Source organism: Hypanus sabinus, chromosome 4 (genome assembly GCF_030144855.1).
Source record: "Hypanus sabinus isolate sHypSab1 chromosome 4, sHypSab1.hap1, whole genome shotgun sequence".
NCBI classification, from domain to species: domain Eukaryota; kingdom Metazoa; phylum Chordata; class Chondrichthyes; order Myliobatiformes; family Dasyatidae; genus Hypanus; species Hypanus sabinus.
Genome location: NC_082709.1, coordinates 146,747,406 through 146,768,772, shown reverse-complemented (window position 1 = coordinate 146,768,772; position 21,367 = coordinate 146,747,406).

The window sequence follows — 21,367 nt, the reverse complement described above, 5'->3', positions numbered from 1 at the left end:
GATGGTGGTGGTGGGGGGTGGTTTGCAGTCAAGGGACCCCAATAATAGTCAATAGCATAGTGACAAAGGTAGCAACTTAGTGTGCTGAGTAAGATCATAAATGGACCCAGTATAATGTAAGATTGAGTTATGAGATTGGGGTTCTGGATTTGAGGAGATTATGGAATGGAAGTGTGTAGGAGGACTGTGTAAAACAGAAGGAGAAGCTAAGAAAAAATGGAAGTGTTCCAGTTGAGTTAGGTTCCACTGGTGTGTTGGCACCAGCTCCCAGACTCCCCATATCAATGAAAGAATGTCGGTCAAGGACTGACAAATAATCCCAATGCTTCTTGGAACAATGTTTTCTATATCAAAATGAATTGTGAACAGGAACTGATGTCATCCCATGGGTGACTGATATAGAAACTGTCAAAACTAAAGACCAGGGATGACTGGAAGTGCCTGGTCAATTTCCAGGAATGGGGCAATTTAACTTGAAAATGTTTACTGGATGTAAGCTAAAAGACAATGTTCTATATCCAAATTTCTAGTCTTTTTGTCCCTATAATATTTTACCTTATAATGCCTACTTAAATTGCACATTTAAAAATCTTTTGCTGTTAGATTCTTTATGAAAATTTTCTGACTAAGGCCCACTGTTATGCACTTATGGGCCACTGAAAATACCAAGAAAATATATCTATTGTCCATTACTGCCAATTTGTGTGGTATCCCTTAAAGTAAATACACAAAGATTTGTTAAATTAAATGCAAGTTATCATTCCCATATGCTTGAGAACTTCCCTGTAGCAAAGCAAAATTAAAGAACAGTAATTGCATGTCACACATTTTTGTTCCAATACAGAAAAGTTTAAAGTAGTTATCCTTTCTGTAAATTTGGAAGAATCCTTTATTTGTTGTATGGTCAGCCTTTGTTCAGTTTGGAATACTCTTGCCTCTCTGTCATTAGTTTACAAGGTCCACTCCAGCTATTTAAGTCTATAATATTTAGATTAACACACCAGTGCATTATCAATGAGATGTTAAGGTGAGGCCCCATCTACTCTTAAATGTCAAATGGCATTAAGCCAACAAAACATGGGAGCCAAAGCTGGTGCCCTGATCAGGATTTATCCCCTAATCAACATAACAATGGATTATGTGGGCATTATCATATTTCTTCTTGTAGAAGCTGATTGGGTATAAACTTGACAATATTTCTTACGTTACAGCAGGGACCACATTTTAATTGGCTTTAATGTGATTTTGGATATAGAAGTTCTTATTTTCTGTTCTATAATTAGTTACACTAACCAAATAAACTCTTTCACTGTCCCGGATAAAGTTCTCCTTCTGAAGTCTCCGTTAAACTAGAAGTACTTCGTATGAGGTTACCATGCAGACAACACCACCAGATGAACATTTAACATTGCTTTCACTAAATATCTATCAACATTTATGCCCTCATGCAGTTTTTAAAGGCTTAAAGGCTTTTACATGGGACAGGAATTCTTGCATGCTCCACATGGGTGGACAGCAGCTGCAGAAACTTTGAAGAAGTCTCAGACTCTGGCATACATTCACCTTGTGATGACTAACCTCACATCCTCAACATTTCCCTCTCAGAGACAGATTAGAAAATTGTCACTTCTGTCTGCAATCATGTTTGTGCTCACTGTGCAGCCCCCACATTCAGTCTTCAGAACGAGCATTCAGCATAGATTCAGAGGTGTTTTTCCATACAGGAGGACATTTTGTTCATCCTGTGCATATTAATTGATAAAGAGCGACCAAGCCTGGTCATGCCATCCAGCAGCAAGCTCATAGCTCTGCAAGTCAAAATTCTAAGGTAATCAAAATACTAATGATTTACAATGCCTTGCTATGTAATTGCAGAATCATAATACTTTGCATATAATCAACAAATTAGTGCAAGGTGCTCCAGATCCAAAAGGTCTTTGGCAAATAGTAATAACAGGAAGAACATACAGCCAATTGCCATTAAAATACTTAAAATTCAAGTGAATTAAATTGAGAGAGCTAAAGAGCTTCTGTTTCATCTAATGTCCTGCTTTACAGATGATGCACAGTTTGAGGAATGTCAGATATCTAAATCTAAACTCTGATAACTGACCCAGTTACAGTGCACTCTGTACAAATTACTCTTTTTTATTGAAAGTGAAATTGTTATCAAGGAACATTATCTGCTTCCAAATTAAATGCTGTGAAGTTAGCGTTAATCAGACAGGCAGTTAAAAGCCTTTCCCTACCATTCTTGTTGCCTAATTCTGGGTTCCGACATATAACTCTTCCTTCTACGTTGCAAGTAGGACATCTGCAGGTAACTGCTCTTTGACGTAACCCGAAAAGATTGATAATAACCCAGACATCCCATAGTTATCAGTAGCAGGCATAAGCTGTCAGGTTAAAGCACAAAATTGGGATATCTAAAGGGCAAGCAGAAGCTAGAAAGTTGCTCTATGCTCCAGAAGAAAACCTTAATCTTTCAATGTCCTGAAGTTTCCTTTCCTACAGGCTATCCGATCTCTTCTCACTGCACTGCTTCCTGTGATTGCGTCTCGGGGGTTCTAGGCAACAACTTCCAGCTGTCTGAAATCTTACTCATGTCCTTCCCCTCCAGTTTTAATGCTCCATTCAGTGTTCCCTACCAGTTTCAGGAATATGATTCACAGATAACATGTAGATAAAGAAACAGGAGTTAAAATGCCACTTTCCATTAAGATTATAGCATTGTTCAATTCACAAAAGGAAAACACAAGCAAAATTAATTAAAAGAACTAATTGAACCAAAGCTGGAAATTCAAAAGTAGAACTCGAAAATACCAACTGCTGCAATGGGAACGCAGTGGAATGATTTTGTTTAGTACAATGAAAATTCAGTGAGCACAGTGGGAGCAGTGAGACAAATCTAATCAAAGCTGAATTCTGTCTAGAGCGTGCCAGAATCAAATCTGAAAGGAGCAAAGGTCACAAGGAATTTTCAGTACTTACTATACTGAAGAAGCCAGTCCTTCTAGTGACCTTGCTTTAATCATGTTTTCATTTTAGAATATGTACAATACATTCTTGAATACAATGCCTGTGGTTTGCAATAATTTTCTGTGCTTTTATTTCCTCAGTTATCCGTGACTCACTTGAGCATGGAGTATATAATAAACAATTGAAACAGCTGATAATATCATTTCAAGGCATTTTGATTGTCCTGTGAAGCATGAGGTCAAATCTAATTAACTTGTACCCAATGGCAGAGAATGCCTAGTATTACAGGGAATACTTTTTATTGCTTGAAATGAACATTGTGATTGTCTTAATACTTCAAATCAGAATTCGCTGAAGTAAAATCCTACCATAATGGACTTTATGCCTGTCTTGCAGCAGTAGCTATGTTTACAGGATATTTTGTAATGATTTCAGTTATGAGCAGTCCAAGTGGTCCACATGAGCTTTCTCCCATCAGACCTCCTCAACAATCCTGTACTACTCTAACCATCATTATGAGATCCACATTCTAACCGTTCTTGGAGTCTGGAAGCTGGTTCTGAATTTCTTAATGGTTTGCACTGGTGACTTACATGGCCTCCTTTCCTGGATCTTTTCCACAAGCAGAACCACTGTTCTTCCATATTTACTTCATCCAACACTTGGTGTGAGAGCAGTCTGCTTTCTTCAGATGGATTCCAAGAAAATTCTCTTTGAATGGAGGGAAAGGAAAATCAGCCGTGTACAGTGGCAGCCTCTGGAGCCACCCACATTTTAACAATGTTTGTTTAGCACCTTCCTGCTCTAGTAGATCAATTGCAAAGATTAAACTTTCAAAGGTGACACATTCCTTCACTGCTGCAATCTTGAATGCTAGGACACGCAAATAATTCTAGGCCATAACACCCCAGGTTGCAAATTAGGGGCGATACCGTTATTGCCTGAAATTAGAAAATCATGGTGCATTGGGATGTTTTCTATGCCATCGTTTCAAATGGAATTCAAAGTTCAAAGTAATATTTTAAAATCAAAGTACATGTATGTCACCGGAGATTCATTTTCCTGTGGGCACACTTGGCAAATCTAGGAGTGTAGTTAGCCTCCTTTGTTCAAGAGCCTGATGGTTAACCGTTCCTGAGCTTGTTGGTGAGTGTCCTGAGGTTCTTGTACCTTCAGCCTGATGGCAGCAGCACGGCCTGGGTGTTGAGGATCTCTGATGATGGATGCTGCTTTCCTATGACAGCGTTTCATGTAGATGTTCTCAGTTGTTCGGAGAGCTTTGCATGTGATGTACTGGGCTAAATCCACTACCTTTTGTAGGAGTTTCCATTCAAAGGCATTGGTGATTCCATACCAGGCTGTGGTGCAACCAGTCAATACACTCTCCACCACACAGCTAATGAAGCTTGCCAGAGTTTTTGATGACGTGCCAAAACTCCACAGACTCCTAAGGAAGTAGAGCCGCTGTTGAGCTTTCTTCACAATTATATTTACATGCTGGGTCCAGGACAGGTCCCCTGAAATAGTAACACCCAGGAATGTAAAGTTGCTGATCCTCTCCAACTCAGACCCTCTGATGAGTACTGGCTCATGGATTTCTAGTTTCCCTCTCCTGAAGTCGAAAATCAGTTGCTTGGTCTTGCTGACATTGAGTGAGATGTTCTCACTCAATGAACTCTATGGATCTTCACTAGAAAAACTTCCCACCCATGTGGATTTCACTAACGAAGGGTCTCGGCCCGAAACGTCGACAGCGCTTCTCCCTATAGATGCTGCCTGGCCTGCTGTGTTCCACCAGCATTTTGCGTGTGTTGTTGTTTGAATTTCCAGCATCTGCAGGTTTCCTCGTGTTGGATTTCACTGATGTTCTGTTGCAGTAAGATCATCAGTGATCATCCTCATCCTTATTGCAGGCATTTCTTTAACTGCTTAATTATCATGTCACGTCATTTAAAATATTTGGCTCATTCTTAGGGAGAAAAAGGTCATACAAGTACATCAAGGCCAATTTTGTTGAAATAGTTGTAATAGAGGCAGAATTATTTAATAAAATCACCGATAACTGTGGGAATTCCCACCATCATCGTTCCACTTGAAAATTCGGTGCTGTTTCATAGATAGTTTTATTTGCTGTCCTCACCACTGCAATCAAAGGAAAACATACAAACTGAGAGGAAGTTACCGAGACCACTTCATAAAGTATCCTGAAAATCCTTGCTATACATAGGCCTATGTGAGATTTTAATGGTTTTCTAGCTGGTTTTCAATGGCCATTTTATCAGCTTCCTCCTGTACCTAATAAAATGGCCAGTGAGTGTATGTTCATGGTCTTCTGCTGTTGTACCCCATCTACTTCAAGGTTTGATGTGTTTTGCATTTAGAGATGTTCTTCCACACACCACTGTTGTAACATGTGGTTATTTTGAGTTATTATTGCCTTGCTATCAATTTGAACCAGTCTGGCCATTCTCCTCTGACCTCTTACACTAACAATACATTTTCACCCACAGAACTGTCAGTCATTGGATGTTGTTTGTTTATTGCACCATTCTCTGTAAACTCTAGAGATTGCTGGGCATTAAAATCCCAGGAGTTCAGCAGTTTATGAGATACTCGAGCCACCCCATCTGACACCAACAATCACCACATGATCAAAGTCACTTAGATTGCATTCCTTCCCCCATTTGGATGTTCAGTCTGAACAATAACCAAACCCCTTGGCAATGTCTGCATGATTTTATACATTAAGTTGCTGCCATATGATTGGCTGATTAGCAATTTGCATTAACGAGCAGGTGTACAGGTGTACCTAATAAAGTAGCCACTGAGTGCACAATTAATGCTTAGTTGAACTTGTGATCTCAGGCATACATTATACTTCCTTTCAATATTTCTAAATAAATGATATTGAATTATGGAATCATACAGAGAAACAACATAGAAACAGTCCCATTAGATCTACATTGAACATCAGCTGACATATTCACACTAATTCTATATTAATTCCATTCTACCTATATTCTATCAACTCCCCACTGATTAGAATTAACTTTCCGGTCAAGATGGTGCTGGCGGACAAAGCTCCCTCGGTGACATCCTCCAGATAGCCCACAAAAATGTCTATTTCGCTTCTTTAACATCAGCTTTTTTCACCTTAAATCTGTTTCTGGGACTGTTAGAGCCTGCAGTTTACAATTTGGAGATCATCTGAGTGTCTCAGTGGTTTGCTGTCTCCAAGAAGATTCTGGGAAATGAGCACATACTCGGACGGCCTCAATGCAAAGAGATAGGACATGAGCCCATGTTCGACTCCATTTCATTGATTAAAGCATCCACTAATCACCAACTAAAGCGTCGAAGAATGCAGATTGAGACATCGAGGTGAATGTGGAAGGTGAGCAAGAGTTCAGCTCCGACTGCCATCCTTCTGGTCGTTACCGAGAGGGAGTCTGTGAGTGGCCTATCGTTGCGCAGCTCGCTGTGGCAGGGATGTAAGCCTCTGCTCTCGTGTGGTGTCCTCTCTCTTTCGATTAATGTCAGCCATATTGGAGGATGGTATTGTGCTTCTATGTTTAGGGCTTGTGGACTTTTTCCGACATAGTTTTTACATTCTGTGTTTTTATCTCTTGTTCCTTTCCAGTTCTGTAGTGCAGGGGGAGGGGTGTTAGGAATTGATGTTCTGTGGTGTTCTGTGCTTGGTGAAGGAGTTTTGGGAGGCTGATGATGAGGATGTCATTCTTTTTTGTGTGGGGGGGTTAGTGGTTTTGATGTTTCTCTCTGAATAACCTTTATGCTCTTCCTTATTTCATGGCTATCTGACATGAAAGACAAATTTCAGAGTTGTATATGGATACATGCTTCGATAATAAATGAATCTTTGATTCTACCAATCACCCACACATGAGTAGCAATTTCACATGACCAACTAAGTGACCAGCACACATATCCTTGGGAAGTGAGAGGAAGCCAAAGCACCTGGAAACCAAAATCACATGGTCCAAGTAAACTTGCAAACTTCACACAGACAGCACTCAAGGTCAGGGTTGAGCCCAGGTCTCTAGTACTGTGAGGTAGAAGTCACTGTACTGCCCTTAAATATTAATATTGAATGTTTATTGATGATATTTTAGCTTCTGCGCTTTGTCCTAAATCTTTGACATTTGTTAAGATGCTTTAAAGAGTTAATTAATAACAGTGCTTTGTGATTCTCGGTACGCTGTCAGTGGAAATTTCTTCATGGAGACTGTTTGTTCAGTCAGCTTGATGACAACAGGGATCTACTTAAGCTGTCCCCAGACAGCAACAGACATCAGAGGAAAGGTTACTCAGTCTTTGCAGGAAACTTCCTTTGAGGTCGTGCCAGTCTATGGCCACTGACAACCCATGACCACAGAGTTACTAAATGTTTCTCTAATAGTGTCAGTAGCTATAACTTCTACACTGGTAGCTTCAATCCCCTCCTGATTGAACTTTGCATGTGGCGAATTAGATAAGAGAAAAAGCCCAAGAATGCTCCCATTGTTCAATGTGGATGTGAACCACACAGTGAACCATACATCTTCAGTCCACATTACCTGTTATTACGGTGCAAAAAATGGGTAGAAGTTCATCGCTATCTGAAAAATAACCTCTTTGTGTTCTAAACTGAATTCTAAATTGTGGGAGAGGCAGCACCAGCAGTGTTTATTTCAAATTGATGCATTCTTCCTTTTCATCTCAGTTAGTAGGTGTGACACCAGGAAATCGGTATGTCCACTTGATTGAGTTTCTAAATTGACAATTGTGGTACTGGCACAAGTGCTTGAGTAATTCTTATATCTCCTTTTCTTGTTGAAATGTAGGATCTTACAAGTCATTCAGCTAGGGCTGCTGCCTCATGGCTGCAAATACCCCACGTCTGGATCTCATCATGTGTGCTGCCTCTGTGGAGGTGGCATGTCCTCCCTGAGATCAGGTGAGTTTCCCCTGTGAGTCCCAGTTTCCTCCTGTATCCCAAAGATGTACCAAATGGAAAATTAATTCTCAGAGTGAAAATGGGTGGCAGGGTGGGCAGGTGTATTGATGGTGATAGCAGAGGGAATGCTGAATTAGTATGAATAGGTGGGTGGTGGTCAGTGCAAGCACAATGGGTGGAAGAGCCTGCTTCTGTGTACTGTGAATCCAGGGCTTCAGCACTTTACCGTGAATTTTCCTAAAGGAACTGACTTTTCAGATCTGTCTGAAAGATTAGGAGGATTAGTGTTTGAAAGCCTAAAATATCAAGCCACTATAAAGCATATCTTTTGGAACAACCAGTCCTGCCTCTACAGAAAAAAGTTCACGCTAACAGAAGATTAAAGGTGATTGAGGCTTTTCTTTACAAAGTACAAAGGAAAAGCAAACCTAAAAGAAGCAATACATACAAAATGCTGGAGGAATTCGGCAGGACAGGCAGCATCTATGGAAGGGCATAAGCAGTCAATGTTTTGACCTGAGTCCCTTCAACAGCACTGGTAAGGAAGGAAGCAGAAGCCAGAGTTTAAAGGTGGGTGGAGGGGAAGGAGGACAGGTGGGTAGCTCAGGGAAAGCGGGGATGAAATGAGAAGCTGCAAGGTGATGTATGGAAGGGGTAAAGGGCTGAAGAGGAAGGAATCTGATCTGAGAAGACAGGTACCGTAGACTAAAGGGAAAGACATGCGAGGCGATGAGCAGGCTACGAGGGGCCTTGCAGTAGAGTATCAAGGTATAATGGTATCTGACTAACTTCATTGCTGGTCACTTCTTCAGACTCGGTCTTTCAGCGAAGTCTTTAAGCAGCTTTTAGTAACACGGCACGAAAAATGCTTGCCAAAGTCATCAAAAGGTGATGATGTTGGTTTAGCCAAGATCTAATTTACCATTCCAACAGGGTCTGATAAGCCTATCTGGTTATAAAGCAACTAAACATTTGTGCATTTGATACTTCAGTAATATTTTTTGAGTAATACCATAATTGTATTGTTTGAGTAAGCCATCTTTGATGTTTACATAATTCATTACAGGTTATATGTATGAATAACATGAATGGCATATGTCATTACACCACCATGTTATATTTGTGCACCTCCCTAAAGTAAAGCATTCTTACTTATCTCTGGGCTCCCATCTCTTTCTTTTGAAGTAACAAAACATTACAGTGGTGTCAGGGCATTTTTAAAATGAATCCAAGACAACTACCTACCTTGAAGCTCAGCAAGATGTCTGTATTCTAAAAAGCGCAGTACGTTTCTCTTTGGAAAGGGAAGAGAGAGAAAGAGACATTCAAGTTAAAGAAAACTGCAGCATGTTTTTGTCTCCCAGGAGAGAAAGAGATAGACAAGTTTTAAAAAAGGCAAAAAACAGATGAAGCTCATGGGTCAGTACTGTAAAGATACATGTGTTAGATTAACATATAACCATATAACAATCACAGCACGGAAACAGGCCATCTCGGCCCTCCTAGTCCGTGCCAAACTCTTAATCTCACCTAGTCCCACCTACCCGCACTCAGCCCATAACCCTCCACTCCTTTCCTGTCCATATACCTATCCAATTTTACCTTAAATGACACAACTGAACTGGCCTCTACTACTTCTACAGGAAGCTCATTCCACACAGCTATCACTCTCTGAGTAAAGAAATATCCCCTCGTGTTTCCCTTAAACTTCTGCCCCCTATCTCTCAAATCATGTCCTCTCGTTTGAATCTCCCCTACTCTCAATGGAAACAGCCTATTCACGTCAACTCTATCTATCCCTCTCAAAATTTTAAATACCTCGATCAAATCCCCCCTCAACCTTCTACGCTCCAATGAATAGAGACCTAACTTGTTCAACCTTTCTCTGTAACTTAAGTGCTGAAACCCAGGTAACATCCTAGTAAATCGTCTCTGCACTCTCTCTAATTTATTGATTAGATTGCACAACAGATAACTGTATATTGTACACTAAACAAATTGAGCAGAGTTTTTTGGAAGCAAATGAAATAGCCAATGCAAAGCAAGGCCAGAGTATAATTAGTAGAAGATATACAGTTTCCTTAGTAGTTTAACTGCTCCAACCAATGCAGCCGAAATGAGCTTTGCTGATATTGTGAAGTAATGCAAACCATTTTGATTGCAGAATGCTTTAGGATTCATTAGCAAAATCAAGAAAAGGGAGTCATTTTAACATGTGGCTGAATTGAAGAAATTGTCTGAGCGTTGTTAGTTTAGGGATGGGCTTAAAGATGCACTGAGAGATCATTTAGTTTGTCGAATCTTAAAAGAAAGCATTCAAAAAAGGCTCCCAACTGAAGCACAAGTCATATTTAAAAGAGCAGTTGAAATCATTGTATCTATGGAAACAGGGGACAGATACACAACTGAGTTGCAGTCAGGAATGAAAGTGAGTGTGTAGAAAATTGGAATGTCTGAACAGAAACCTGTCTAACTGAACAAGTTGTATTACCATTGTGGCAGGGGCCCACATACACCAGACCAATGCAGGTTTAAAAGCCAAACTTGCAGAAAAAGTAGGACACATACAAAGAGTATGTTAGGCAGACAAAAATAAATAGACTGCTCAGGGAAGAGAAAAAGATAAAAAGTCAAGTTGCAGTTTCTAAAAGAGCACTAATCTGTGTGCTGTTGATGAAAAATTTGATAACAATAAGAGTGACACAGGACTGAGTAGCTTTAAGATTTACAATCTGAAAACTAACAGGAAACAAGCAATATGGCTTGCACCAGAAGTGGATGACAAATTAATTAAAATTGATTTGAAAACCTACTTGGCTGTTTCAGTCATTCCACAAAATCAGTTTGAACTGTATTTCAAAGATTCTGAACTGAACCCTGCAGATACAACTAAGAGCTTATACTGGAGAAAAAACAACTCCTGTGGAGATGATATTTGTAACTGAAATACAACAGCCAACAAGCCAAATTGGGCTTGTATGTGGTAAAAACGGGAGGTCCAGCATTGTGGGATGTAATTGGCTGAGACAACTGCAATTGATTGGAGATCCATATACCATTTACTTGCCACATCCCCTACAAAAGAGTTAACTGAAAGGGAATTTAAAAGAGTACTTGATGATGCCTCAGCACCGTTCAAAGATGGCATTGGGAAACAAACACATCAAGGGTAAAATAGTGTTAAATGAAAATGCCACACCAAAGTTTTACAAAAAAAGTCCAGTTCCTTTTACCATCCATGATAAAGTAACAGAAGGAATTCTTTCCAAGGCTGAGTGGAGCCCATGGGCAATGCCAGTGGTCTCAGCAGCCAAGAAGAATGAGTCTGTCAGGATCTGTGGTGATTTTAAGGTTACCGTTAACCCAGTACTGAAAGTAGATCAACACCCTCTGCCCAGGATAGTGGATATCTTTGCAAACCTTTCTAGAGGAAAACACTTCAGTAAAATGGATTTAGCTGAGGCCTACCTGTGGATGGAGATGGAAGAAGGGTGGAAGTGCTTCTCACCATAAGCACTCACAAAGGGCTTTATCACTATAATAGGTTTATTTTTGGAATAGCATCTGCACCTGCACTCAAGCAGAAAACTATGGACCAGGTGCTCCAGGGCTGCCCAAGCACTCCGTGTTACCTTGAAATCATTACTACAGATTGGGAAGAAGTGGCAACGACAAAGCGGTATGAGTTGGCTTTCAAGAAAATGGTGATGTCAGACACTGTACTCACACATTATGAGCCGCATCATCCAGTGAAGCTTGCCTGTGGTATCTCATCTTCTGGTAAAGGTGCTGTCATGTCACATGTGATGAGTGATGGAAGTGAGCGCCCCATAAAATTTACCGCTGAAGAGAAAAATTACGCACAGGGAGACAGATAGGCCTTGAGTCTGGTTTGGGGTGCAAAGCATTTCAACCAGTACTTGTATGGGAGAGAGTTTGCCCTCATTACTGATCAACAACCATTGGTGTCCATTTTCATTCCACAGAAGGATGGTCCACTAACAGCACGGCACAAATGCAGAGATGGGCTCTGTTTCTTGGAGGACACAATTACAAGATTGAGTTCAAGAGGATAATTAATCATGGAAATGCTGATGGATTGTCCTGTTTACCCTTGGAAAGGGAAGTAACTTCAAAATTTACAATAGCGGACACCTCTCTTGAGAAATTCTTCTCAATGCAATTCGAAAGTCACCCTATTATGGCAGAGAAGATCCAAAGTGAAAGGAGAAAAGGTCCTACACTGCAGTTCCAGAGTCAACTCCTACAACCACCACAGGGGAAACCCTAGAACCTGAGACTGTTTCACAGCCACATCTGTCCTGCTAAACAGAGTGACCCACCCTCCACCCCCATCATTACGTCACCACGTCATATTTCTGCGCTTCCCTAAAGTAAAATGTGCGCGTTTTCCCCAAGCTCCCATGTCTTTCTTTTGGAGTTAAAAATTGGATTTACAAGAAACTCCTGTAAATGTCTGGGCCAGGGAAGCAGCAAGTGTGGTACTGTTCCTCTATCACTGCTAGCACTATTGCATGTAGGTCTCTGAGAGCCACCTGCAGCAATAACTGGGAACAGCTCCTTTCACTTTATTGACGTGACCTTGTGCATTGAAGGCCCAATTATACTTCAGCAAAGTGTAATCAGAAAGGTGTACAGTAGTGTTGAATACATTTGCAACATAACATCCCTGCTTATGCACATTGTACCTAAGCCAGTAAGGAAAAACACCCTGCATGCCATTTCCTTCATATTACTGATCTCTGCTGACACCTCCAAGGATCTGTGGTACTCACACCAAGGTCACTTTGTTTTGCAGTATTCTGCATATTATTATGTATGTCCTTGAATTTAATTTGCTATTCATCAGATATCCATTTCTTTCTGCAGTCTCCATCACCAACCTCACAAATAACGTTGGTAGCATTTGCAAAGGTCTTTATCCTGCACCCAACATTTATGTTTCAGTGATGAATACACATTACAGGCAGCAAGGAGCTGATGGCTGACCCCTCTGAAACCTCCCTCACCTAAATTCCCTCCCAGCAGTCACCCATAATCCTTTGCTTTCTGCCTCTGAGCCAGGTTTGGACCCAGTTTACCACTCTCCTCGCATCCCAAAATTTTCTTAACCAGTCCACTTTGCAGGAGCTTGTCAAATGCCTTGCTTAAATCCATTTAGACTAACAACTTATCCTTATCGACCCTCCTTATGACTTCCTGACAAAATCCAGTCATCAAATAGACATGACTTCACCCGAATGAAGGCATGTTCTTGATTAATCGGTGCCTTTCTACAGGAAGGTTTGTACAGTACCACAAAAATGATTCCAATAGTTTACCCATCTTCAAAGCTAACCGAACTGGCCCATAATTAAGCAACAGCACAAAATTAGCAATCCTTTGATCCTCTCGTACCACTCCTGTACCTATGGTCATTTATTGCACAATGCTTTATCATAACTCTCAGTTTAGATTGAATTTGTTCAAATTTCTAAACACTGGAACTTGTAGAGTTAAAAGTAAATGAGTTGATACAGATTTGATTTATTTTTTTTTATCAAAGTGACAAGAACTATTCTTTTCATAAATGACTGAACACAAACCAATGATTCTGCTCAACTTGCCAAAATATTTTTTGCCTGCCTGTTTCACACCAGCACGGCTATAGTTTAAAGTATAAACACAACCCCTGAGTTAAACTGCAGACCTTCTTTGATCTGCATTGTCTCCAAGCAACAGAGGTCTCCTGTGCTACAACTTGACGTCACCTCGTACCATCTGTCCTTACACCTGAGTGGCTGAATTCATATTATAATTCAAGGTCCACAGCGAGCTGTGGATTCCATCATTACTCCATGGATACATGTAAGTGAGGCTGCCGCAGCCATATACCTGTCCATGACCTAGGACAGAACATTAATAATTGAGAGCTTAAGGAGATCCATTACCTGTTGAAACACCGAACACTTGTAATTACTTTCAATGTAATTTGTTCTTAGTCGTGACATCGCTGTATAGAGTACACTTTGATGTTAGAGCTAAGTTAAATTCACATGCAAGATTTTAAGTTTAATTAAATGATGCTGAAATTCATTTTAGCGAGGCCATCTGTACCAGTTTCATCCATTCTAGGTAATACATGAAACAATATTTTTTTTAGTCTTGTCGAATTCATGCCTCGCTCCCCCCCCCCCCCCCGCCCCACCCCACCCCACTGACTCATCCTTGGATAGAATAGCAAGTATGTGGGATATCCTTCTGCTACCTCTCCCACAGCGGCCCTCTTCCACGCTGAGCTTAGTCAGTGAGCACTGACATTCAGAGAATCAGTTTACATGACCTTCCTGAGGTCAGATACCTGATGTAATTGAAACAGAAATGGAATTTCCTGGAACTGGAGAGAAAAATGACGTACGAACATTAACAGACAACCATCAAGCACAATCAAGCAAAATAATAGCACATGATCTATTTTTGAGATTCATCTTCTATCTTTTGCTGGTTTTTAAATCACTGATGCACATTAAAAATGCTTAGCTTGCTTTGCCTCATAGCCTGGTCCTCATACGCACTCACAGGAGGAATGAGTCATACATTATGTCGTGCTGCAGAATGATGAGCTGCAGGATTAAAAGCCAGAACACTTCAACACGCATGTTAACCATTTCCAGTTCTCCAATAATCTATAATCTAGGGATGAACTCATTTTAATATTCCATTGTTTTTGACAAAAGGGATTAAATAATTAGATACATTAAATTTGACTATAATCATCGCTTAAAATGCAAAAAGAGGCACATGAAAGTGAAAGATAGAAAACAATGCAGCGAGAGAGCAGGTTGATACAATTAAAGCAAAGAGTCAATGTTTGAAACTCGGTGAAGTGAGAGGCCTCTGTCGACATTCTAAAACATTTGGAGAAACATCGCTCTTGGTGAGGAACAGTGGTGTGTGAGTAGGTTAAAATATCAGCAACATAGTTCCAACTTTCCCCAAAAGGCTAAATCCAATTGTGAATAGAGGTGTTTTTAACGTGGCCTAGTATTCAGACCTCGTATAGGGTATCTGGCTGTAAAATACATCCCTTCACTTCTAATTGCAATTCAAAATCAATATTGGTTGAAACAGGGATCAACATGAAGATGACTCTCAAAACAATGATAAAAATGAGCTGTGGTAGTATGAATAAATATTCACAGATTATTTCTCAATTACCTGACAAGTACTTTGCTAAAGGTGCGGTTATTGAGGACCAAATTTATTGCATTTAGGGACCTAAGATGTGAAGGACTGAACAGGCTTGAACTTGGCCATGGGTCAAGGAAGATACCTGCTCTCCCTTGCTGTTGTAGCAGCTTCAGTTGGACCAGAGACAGGTGGATTATAGAAAGATGGATGTGTGAGTTGAGGGCTCCAGGTGGGTAATGGAACAAAGAGGAGGGCAACACATTGATCAGTAGAGTGATATGTCTGTGCACCACTACTGGCTTACAGGGTGCACAGATAGACTCAGCTTTTTGATAAATCAGAAGACCAGTGCTCTGCCTGCTCAAATCAGCATATCATGTGACACAGACATCTGGCCTCTTCTGGCTGAAAAGCTACTTGCTGCTGGATCTGGTGACTACTCGTTTCAAACAAATGACGTTTGCAGTAACAGGCAATGCTCCTGCGAAGTTCTTCAGGACATTTGGCTACTCTAAATACACCATATAATTGCAAATTGCTGAAGGCCTTGCATTTAATGTTTAAAGATGCCATAGCCTTCGCGTGAACCCTTTCTCAACCAAATGGTTTAAATTCCATTTCAGCTGAGTTGTAATAATGGCTGCTGTTATGCTTTGCAACATTCAGAAGTTAAGATTTTAAGACAGTGTCTGTTTTGCAGCTGAATACTCTGATTCTTTTATCTCAGATTCACGACTGCCCGTTGACATGTCCCCTGGGTGTTGTCAATTAAAGATTTATTATTGCAATTAAATTGAGGTTGTTGGGAGTTAAGGGCATCACAGCAGTAGTTCCCTAAATTGGGAAAATGCATAAAATCTGAAAATAACAGTGAGGATTTCCTGCCCAAATTAAGAAATGAAAACTTTCAGTCAAACATTGTTTATTACTTGGCAACAAAAGGAGATTGCAGTGCTGTGCATCAATTCATCATGCCCAAACACCAGTTTACTGTATGACATCGCATGAAACAGCAACATTGGTAAATATTTCTAGGAAAAAAATTTTGTCTTTAGTCTTCAGGTGACTCTTCAAATGCCGCCTGGACTTTTGCTGTTGGAACCAACCATCAAAATTCCCTCCTGGGTTCACATTTTGTAATGCAGAGCCCACTGGTAGCATCTTCCCTAATTCCGATAGGGTGGATGTACTTGACCATTGTGTGAATGGGCAGTGTTAGAGTGGTCCAGCTTTGCTCAACAGGCTTTGACAGGCACAGATACACTCCAGGTAAGCTTCCATAAGTTCTTTTTCTGTTAGTATATAGCCAGTGTGCCGAGAATGGGTCCAGAGTTAGTCGTATGTTCCTTGTGTGAGATGTTGTAACTTGGTGAGACCTCCAGTCTCTCTGATAACTACACTGCATGAAGTGCACTGAGCTCTGGCTCCTTAGAGACCTTGTTACAGAACTGAAGCTGGAGCTTGATGACCTTCGGCTCATATGAGAGAATGAAGAGGTGATAGGTAAGAGCTACAGGGAGGTAGTCAACCCTAAGCTGCAAGAGGAAGCTTCTTGGGTGACTGTCAGCGAGCCAGCGTAGAGAACACCTGTAATAATTATAATGCTCTGGTCTTTTAAGAGACTTTTGGATAGGTACATGGAGCTTAGAAAAATAGAGGGCTATGGGTAAGCCTAATAATTTGTAAGGTTGGGACATGTTCGGCACAACTTTGTGGGCCGAAGGGCCTTTATTGTGCTGTAGGTTTCCTAAGTTTCTATGTTACTCTGAGGTGGTGATCTACCAGGGGAAGCCACAGTGAGCAGGTCTGTGGCACAGAGTCTGGATCTGTGGCTCAGAAGGGAAGGTGGGAGAAAAGGTGAGCAGCAGTGAGAGGAGATTCATTGGTTAAGGGAATAGAAAGAAAGCTCTGGGCTTGAGAACGAGATGCCCAGATGGTTTATTGCCTCTCAGGTGCCAGAGTCAGGGATGCCTTGGATCGCGTCCACAGCATTCTTAAATGGGAAGTTAAGCAGCCAGAGGTTGTGGTCCATGCTGGTACCAATGTCATGGGTAGAATGGGTGGCGAGGTCCTGCAAGGAGAACTCAGAGTTAGGTGCTAAACAAAAGGACAGGACCTTCAGGATTGTGATCTCAGGATTGCTACCAATGCCACATGCTAGTGAAGCCAGAAACAGGAAGGTTATACAGTTTAACATGTGGCTAAGGAGGGAGGACATAAGATACTTGGATCATCGGGCTCTCTTCCAGGCTCTTTTACAGAAGTGACAGTCTGCACTGGAACTGGAGGGAGACTAATATCCTAGTGAAAAGATTTGCTAGTGCTGCACAGTGGCGGGGGTGGGGCTGGTGTTAAACAAGACTTGCAGAGAGATGGAAGCCAGAGCACCATAACAGATAGTTGAGTGATTGTGGAGAAAGATGTTGTTGTGCCCAAGAAAGTTTTCTGAATCAGTATATAGAATTTCCAACTTGTGAGAGTGCGATACTAGACCTCCTAGTAGGGAATGAGACAGGGCTGGTTACAGAAGTTTGTGTAGGAGAACACTTTGCATCTGATGATCTTAATGTCATTAGTTTCAAGGTATTTATGGAAACAGATAGGTATGGTTGAGATTCTAAACTGGAGAAAGGCCAATTTTAATGATAACAGAAGGGATCTGGCAAGGTCGGGATAGATCGTTTTCTGTACGGTGGATGGGAGGCCTTCAAAAGTGAAATGTTAAGAGTACAGAGAATGTATATTTCTGCCAGAATTAAAGGCAAGGATAACAGGTTTACAGAAACATCGCATTCTAGAGATATTGCAGCCCTGGTTAAGAAAAAGAAAGAGATGCCTACCAAACACAAGCAGAAAGGAGCAAATGAGGTACTTGAGGAGTGTAAGAAATGCAAGAGAAAACTTAAGGAAATCAGGAGGGCTAAAAGAAGGCATGAGGTTGCTCCAGCAGTCAAGGTGGAGGAGAATCCTAAGGGCTTCTACAGCTATATTGAGAGCAAAAAGAAAGCAAGGGAGAAAATTGGGCTTCTGGAAGATCAGAATGGTAATCTATGCATGGAGCAAAAAGAGATGGGGAGAAATGGATTTTTTGCATCTCCATTTATTCAGAGATGGACACAGAGTCTATAGAAGTGAGGCAAAATAGCAGCAAGATCATGGACCCTATACAGATTACTGAGGAGGAGGTGTTTGCGGTCTTGAGCCAAATCAAGGTTGGTGAATCCCCAGGGCCTGACAAGGTGTTCCTTTGGACCCTTTGGGAGGCTGGTGCAGAAAGTGCAGGGGCCTTAGCAGAAATATTTAAAACATCCTTAGTCATGGGTGAGGTACCAGAGGATTGGAGGATTGCTAATGTTGTTCTATTGTTTAAAAAAGGCGCTAAGAATAAATCAGGAAATTATAGTCCACTGAGGCTGACATTAATAGTGGGGAAGTTATTGGAAAGTATTCTAAGTGACTGGATATTTAAGTATTTGGATAGACAGGGACTGATTGGGGGTAGTCAACATGGTATTAAGCATGTTAAGTTGTGCCTAACCAATCTTATAAAGTTTTTTGAGGAGGTTACCTGGAAAGTTGATGAAGGCAAGACAGTGGACGTTGCCTGCATGGTCTTTAGCAAGGCCTTTGACAAAGTTCCATGTGGGTGGTTGGTCAACAAGTTTCAGTCGATTGGCAGTCAAAATGAACTAGTAAATTGGATTAGACATTGGCTTCTTGGGAGACCAGGATGATAAATTGGTAAACTGGATCATCAAATTTGCAGGTGACAAGAAGATTGGGGATGTAGTGGATAATGAGGAAGATGATCAAAGCTTGCAGCAGGATCTGGACCATGAGGAAAAATGGGCTGAAGAATGGAAGATGGAACTCAATGCAGATAAGTGTGAGGTGTTGCACTTTGGGATGACAACTGGGCTAGGTCCTACACAGAGAGAAGCAGGAGAACAGAAAGATCTGGGAATACAGATCCACAATTCCTTGAAAGTGGCATCACAGGTAGATAGGGCCATTAAGAAAGCTTTTGGCGTATTCACCTTCATAAATCAATGTATTGAGTACAGGAGTTGGGATGTTATTTTGAGGTTGTATAAGATGTTGGTGAGGCCTAATTTGGAGAAATGTCTGCTGTTTTAGTCACCTACCTACAGGAAAGATGAAAATAGAATTGAAAGAGTGCAGAGAAAATTTACAAGGATGTTGGTGGGACTTGAGGACCCGAGTTATAGGGAAATGTTGAATAGGTTAGGGCTTAATTCCCTAGAATGTAAAAGACTGAGGGGAGATTTAATACAGGTATACAAAATTATGAAAGGTATTGATAGAGTAAAGGCAAGCAGGCTTTTTCCACTGAGGTTTGGCGAGGCTACAACTAGAGGTCATGGGTTAAGGGTGAAATGTGAAATGTTTAAGGGGAGTGTCAGGGAAGCTTCTTCACTGGAAGGGTGTTGAGAGTGTAAAACAGGCTGCCAGTGCAAGTGGTGGTTGTGGGCTCGATTTCAACATTTAGGGGAAATTTGGACAGATACGTGGATGGGAGAGGTATGGAGGGCTATGGTCCTGGTGCAGGCTGATGGGACAAAGGATTAGTGGTTCGGCATAGACAGGATGGGCCAAAGGGCCTGCTTCTGTGCTGTAGCGTTCTATGGTTCTCTGTCATGGTAGTAATTACTTGGGAATAAAGGTATTTAGAGATTAGCTATGCTGACTTAACCTCATTTTTTTGTAATTTTTTTTATTGAAGTTCATCATCAAACACACATTTTCATAAGATGTATTTCAGACATTGTACATATATATCATATAATCATATATATCACAAATCTCCAGGAAGTATTTATCTGAGGTATTAACCTCATTTTAATGAAGTGTCATTGATTTCCAGGTGATTCTTTCAGACCAACTAATTATTTAACTTTTATTTGAGGGCACAACTCAAATACAAGCCCTTCCACCCAAAGAGCCCATGCTGTCCAACTATATGCATGTGACCAATTAAGCTACTAACATGTGCCGTGTGTCTTTCGACTGTGGGAGGAAACCAGAGCACCTGGAGGAAAACCTTGGGGAGAACGTACTAACTCCTTACAGACAGCGGCAGGATTGAACCCGGGATGCTGAAGCTGTAACAATATTATGCTAAGCACTATACTACCATGCCACCCTAAATATATTTTAGGGCCTAAATAAATTTTGCTGATTTTTTTATCAAATGGGTGACACACTGTACACCGAACTGGCTCTCTGTTTATTCCACTTACCACACCAAATGGAAAAGCACTCCAATTCCTGCGGGCACATGAAGGAAGTGCAGTATGGTTGTTGAAAGTCAAGGGCATCACCACAGTAGTTCCTTAAGCCAACACACTAGGTCCAACCACAAGTTAGCTGTTTCAACATCAACCTTCCAGAATTCCATCTTAAGGCCAGAAATATGAATGTTCAGTGCTGATGACTCAATGTCTAATTCCATTTGCAATTCCTTTTAAAATGAAACAACCAAAATGAAGGAGGGGTGGATCTAAGTAATATACAGGCATGAACAAAAAAAGTAGCAAGTAATATTTGTGCCTCAAGTAATCAACAAAAGACAGTCCATTTACTCACAAGAGGTTCTACAGATGCTGGAAATCAGAGCAAATCACACATGGGACACTCAGCAGGTCAGGTAGCATCCATGGAGAGGAAATGAACAGTTGATGTTTTGAGCCGAGACCCTTCTTCAGGACTGGAAAGGAAGGGGGAAAGAAGCAGGAATAAGAAGGTGGGATGAGGGGAAGCTGGCAGGTGGTAGGTGAAACTGGGTGAAGGAGAAGATGGGTGGGTCCACTTACCCATTCTTGATAATCAAAGTAATTGCCATCACCAAGACCAGCACCATCAACACCCTTTTAAAGAAGTTCATCCAGATCAGTCGCATTATTGGTGTGACAACATGAGCAGGTCAGAGGTTGGTATCCTGTGGTGTGTGACTTCCTACCTCAGACACAAAATGCTTCCACTGTCAGCAAAGCATAAATCAGGGATGTAATGGAATGACATTCATTTGGGTTCAAATATGGGAATTCATTACCCAACAGAAATATGAGAGCACCTTTGACAGAAGAACTATACCCTTGTACCTCTACTCTACTCCCAAGTGCCCTCTCCATGTTCAAAAGAGCCAGCAATGCCCAGATTTTTTAAAAAAATTAAAATTTAAAAATCTCTGGGAAATGTGGCCATTTTGAAGAAAGCTTAGCT